This window comes from Dermacentor silvarum, chromosome 10 (genome assembly GCF_013339745.2).
Source record: "Dermacentor silvarum isolate Dsil-2018 chromosome 10, BIME_Dsil_1.4, whole genome shotgun sequence".
NCBI lineage: Eukaryota > Metazoa > Arthropoda > Arachnida > Ixodida > Ixodidae > Dermacentor > Dermacentor silvarum.
In genome coordinates this window covers 124,149,795-124,155,194 of record NC_051163.1, presented here as the reverse complement: position 1 = coordinate 124,155,194, position 5,400 = coordinate 124,149,795, and the positions used below count along the sequence as shown (strand labels likewise).

At 49.0% G+C, this 5,400-nt stretch overlaps 1 pseudogene; it reads left to right on the top strand.

The window, feature by feature from the left end:
- Positions 1–431: 431 nt before the first annotated feature.
- LOC125941112 (uncharacterized) lies at positions 432–3,551 on the top strand (annotated as a pseudogene).
- Positions 3,552–5,400: the final 1,849 nt, after the last annotated feature.

Below are 5,400 nucleotides of genomic sequence, written 5' to 3'. Positions count from 1 at the left end.
CAGTTGCGTTCAGCCGTGCTCCACTTCGCTGTTTGTGATAGCTTCCGACAAGTACGTGCGTAGTATACCTTACGATGGCCTACTGTTGTGTGCCATTATGTAAATCGGACGAGAAAAAAAAGACAGCAGGGCTTTCCTTTCATGAAATAGCACGATGGCTTTCACGAGCACGATGGCTTGCCTCAATACGACGAGACAAGTGGTCGCCGAATACTACCTCATGCTACACCAAAGTGTGCAGCCGACATTTCAAAGAAGAGGACTTCATAGAAGGCAAGCGGCGACGTCTAAAGAAAGGGGCTGTGCCGTCTGTTTTTGAAGAATACCCGTCCCATCTCCTGCCGAAATCAACGCCGGCGCGAAATACAGCAAGCATCGACAAAAGACTGAGTGCTACAATGGCGCGAAATGATTCCGCGAGCGGTTCAGCGATGCAACAGTTGCTGCCAGCAGCAGCGCCTACTTCATCAGTAGAGCATATGTCTGATTGCTGCTCCATGGACACATCAACGGCACCCAACTCGTGCGATCAAAGCGTCCAGGTAAACATCAGGTCAACTTCAAGCGTGCTTGTTACTGAGAGAGCCAGATGGATAAGGAAAGAAAAGGGCTTGAGGAGTCAGCTGCTTAGACTGCAACAGACCGTCGGCAAATACAAAATGGAATTGAAAAGGCTACACGAGGATGCCCTAGTGGCGGATGTTTCTTACATCAAGGAAAGGGCGGAAGAAAAGGAACCTGCAGCTCGATTCTTGATTGATCAAATCCAGAACTTCAGGAAGAAGAGGCCAAGCTGGTGTGAGGAGACAACCCGACGTTGTGTAGTTTTAAGGCATCTGTCGGCAAGGGCATATGAACACATTCGCGGTGAAATGCTTCTGAAGCTTCCAGCAGGAAGACTTTGAGCAACTACTTCGGAACCACTAGTGGAGAAACAGGCTTCAGCAAACTCGCCAAAGATCGCCTTAGAGTAGAAGCTGAGAGCTTGAGTGTACCTCAGTCAAGAGTGTGCTCACTCATAGTGGATGAAATGAAAATCAAGGAAAAGTTGCAGTACAACAAAGAGCAGGACTGCTTTGTGGGGCATGCAGACATCTCTTTGGAACAACAGGGTGGTGACCTCACGTTAGCAAACTCTCTTCTCTGCTTCTTAATCACTCGACTCTCGACATCGTATCGCATTCCAGTGGCCTACTATTTTATCAAGGGGTTAACAGGCCCACAGCTTCACAAGTTGTTGATTTTTGTGCTGGAGAAAGTAGAGGCCTGTGGTTTCAGGGTAGTTCGTTTAGTTAGTGACAACCACAAAGTTAATGTCAATGCCATGGAACTTCTTGGAGATGATATTCTTACGTACAGGAAAACACATCCCTGTGACTGCGACAGACTCCTCTTTTAAGTTTTGATCCGTGCCATGTTTTAAAAAATGTTCGCTCGCAGTTTTTGGCACATGACTTTGGCCCGAAAGGAGAGGTCTCGTCTTGCTACATCAAGAAGCTGTACGAACTACAGAAGGACCTGGTTGTAAAGCCTGTCAGCTACCTTAGCCGCAAACATGTTTACCCGAATAATATAGAAAAAATGAATGTCGCAAGGGCAATTCAGGTGCTGTCGCCTGATGTTACTGCGGCCCTGGAGCATCTCAGGAACCAAGCTGGGCACACATCAAGTTTCGCATTCGCAGATGCAGGCCAGACCATCATTTTCATGCAGAACATGTATCGCTGGTTTGTGCTGCATGACACGAGTAATACGACCCAGCACATCCACAAAAATGGCCCGACACTCGGCAATTCGACGATGCCGAAGATGCCAGACTGGAGTGGCTTGAGGTAACACTGCCCATGTACTTGGACAAACTGAAAAAAAGCTGTGGAGATAAAAAGGAATTTTTCACAAAAGAAACGTACGAAGAATTGCTTCTGACCACGTATTCCACAGTTGCCTGCATCAAGTACTTGCTCACAGAGGAGAAGTTCCTGTTTGTTCTCACTCGCAAGTTTAATAGTGACCCAATCGAGTCGCTGTTTGGCACATTGCGAATGTCCGCCGGCTGCAATGACATGCTGAATGTTCGCTCTGTTTTGTCGGGCCTGGAGAAGGTTCTGAAAACTGGAATTGCAGCATCCAGTGTGACATCAAATGTTGCTCACCGTGAACGTGAACAAATGTCGACAGGTACCCTGCACACTGAAGCTTCTCCTTCGCCAGCACAGCAGCTTCCTCAGCTACAGAGAGGTGCTTTTTTGTGTTTTGCAACGGCTCAACACGACAGTCTTGCCGCAGCAGTTGCCTTCACGAGAAATTTCGGCAACTGCTTACGTTGGGGGCTATATTGCCCGTGTAATAAACGAGCACATGCGTTGTGAAAGTTGCACTTCAGTCTGCACGAAGCCTGCAAGCAATCAACCCATCTTGCAGTTCACTCGCAGCCAGGACCGAGGTGGGCTGCGTTACCCGTCAGACCAGTTGCTGTTTGCCGTTGACGTGCTAAGGACATTTGCTGATCGTGCCCTGAAGGACAACCCTACTCTGCGAAAGCCATTGTCAACACTGGTGAAGTATGCTGTGCCAGGCCTGTGTGCTTCAAACCTGCTCAAGTGCAAAGAGAGTGATGCCATTCACAGAGTTAAGCTCATGGAGCTGATATCTGTTCGGTTTTTGCGGCCACTGCTGGTGAACTATGCATTCAACGTCAGTGACAAGCATGATGCATTCAAATACTTTGCAAAGAAGCCCCTGTCCAGGAAATATGTGAAGCTGTAAGTGCTTAAGGGCTACTGAAAATACAGGTGCTTACAAATAAATGTTTTTTTGATTAAACGTTTGTATTCGTATCGCATCAAATTTGTTAATTTTCCAGAATATTGAGCCACCATCCATGGCAAGTCAATGTTGGGAATGCATGCCTATCATGTCCACGCGTAGGTCTGTGCGTACGCGGCATCTAAAGGGCGCTACGTCGATGGTTCTTCAGATAAAAGCTGGAGCTAGCGGTAAGCTATTAAGGTAGTTAAAGGAAAACATCGCCTTTCTTCACTTGTCGCATATTGAAGTTGGTCCAACGTCCTTGTAAATAACGACGAATTGGCGTTTTTGATGCAGCGAGGTGCGCGGTCGCATGCTTTTATTGAGTGAACCTATCGGTTTGTCTGCTAATCAAGGTAGGTGATTGTACGCGATGTTTTTAGTACTCATTTAGCGTGGTGTTCTTCGCTTACGGTTAGTGCGTGAAAGCTGGCAGCTAACGCTTTGAAACACTCAGTAAAATCTTTCAGTGATTGCACCCGCGATATTAACCCTGCGTGGGCACTGTGGGCGTAGCACGCGGACGCTGTTCGAAGTTTGAGCGCAGAACTTTGAGGATTTAAGCTGTTTTATTTTGAGCGCGGCGCCAGACCCACGCCGGCTGCGGCGCATAGCGAACTCCGCTACCCTGTTTAGGTGGAGGCACCTGGTGGCAATGCGTTGTACTATCGCCGACGGCGGCGGGCTATTGTCCTCCGCTCTTTCTGCCGGGCACTGAAAGTATAGAGGAGGCACTGGTATGACAGTCCCTCTAACCGGAAGCATAACCTTGAGCTGAACTGAACTTGTGGCCGTACCCTTCGTACAGGCGAGTAATATTCTCAGCCCGAATGAGAAAAAAATTCAAAGAACCGAAAATCAACCCCCGAAAAAAAAAAATCTGAATAAAAGCGTGGCAGAAAAAAACACTTCAGGTTGGTGGCGCCATCTAGTGACGTAGACTTTACTTGGAGGGGGCGCTGAGTTTTTATTGCAGTAACTAACTATATTCTACTTATCTGCTGGTGTAAAGTGTCGACAGCGGTGCAATTTACAACAATCAGTCCTATTTTTATATATTGCTTCGACAAACACACCTACGTAACAAAAAAAGGTTTCACGTGTTGTTGGACAAAGCGTCACAAGATGTCGCCTCCAGCTTTGTCACTGGCGTCCACATTTCACGTAACAGGCAATTCCGTAAAGAATAATGCGTGTATAGACAAGCTAAAGCTTTCTAGTATCTGCCAAAATTAATATTTCGCACTCAGCACATAGTTCTTGCATTCTGCAAGGCCTGAATGTTAGCCGTTATCATCATTATCAAGTTACCGTACGCATCGAGCACACACGCAGCCCAAACGTATTCGGTGATCGCGGTACGCATAGAGTTTCACACTATAGTGAGAAACTCTATGGCGGTACGTTACCGCACTTACCGTACCGTAACACGGCACTACTAAAACTAATTGACTAAACAGTCGCGACAGGAGTAGAGCAGCAATGTATTGTCTTCTTGCCTGTTTACTAATGGCGAGAAATTAGGCTCTAACACTGTGGCATAATCAGAGAATAAAAGTTAAAGTTCTTTCAGGTACGACTCCGAGCTTGATGCTCTACCATTGGTCCACGATCGCATGCATACTTCCCTCCGACTTCATGATCGGCCAAATGTAATCCCGTTTTAACACTTCGCCGGCGCACAAATGCCATCGTCGTTTTAACATTGACCATATGACACAAGCGTAAGTCCGTACGGTTGTATACAATCTCGCTAATCGCGTCAAAATCCCGTGTTTCTCTAGTTACCTGCGCAAGAACCCAACAGTCGGCTCGCCACGGCCGCACTAGAAAACGATCGTCTTCTCAAAGTGGTCGTCGTCGCGCTGTTTGCGCACGCACAGCTCCGTTCGCGCAAACGCGTTGTTCCACCTTGTATCGCTTCGTTTTATCTCAAACAATGCAGGATAGACATCGATTCCCGCAGTGTGCGCACCACCTTCTCGCGGCGAGTTGCCTTCGCCTGGCCGAGTGAAGGCGTCCCCGCGGCTATGGCGGCGAGCGGGGACTAGGGGGCTCGACTATGCCACCATAGCTCGACGGAGATAGGTACGCGCGACCCCTAGGACCGAAAAGCACCTAGATGCGTAGTTTCTGTTGGTGCCGCGCGGGTGCGCTGCAGTCAACCGGCTGTACCTGCGCGCGAATGTAAATGCGCCGCCGGGCAATATCCGGGGGCTGGTCAGACGCCGCTTGCTGACGATGGCTCAAAGCCTCCCGCTCCCGCACAACTTTCAGAGGAGAAGAGCGGCCCGGCTTCGCTTTCATCCACGGCCAAGTTCGCACTGACTATTTTTTATTGCGGTAGCAATTATATGGACCCTCCAAGCGGATTTCTGCCGTCGCCGTCGCCGTGAGCTTCCGTATAGACTCCAATGGCGATGAAATCGTCGCCGTGCGCCGTATGATGTATGTGCGAATGAAAGAGCACGGGGGATGCGCGCTTTCACGCGGAGCGAACGCACGGTGGAGAGCAAACGCGACTTCTTCCGTCGGGGCACGAAAGGCCGTGGGGGGACTGGAGGGAGGGAGGGGAGGCGACGTTTTTTTAGG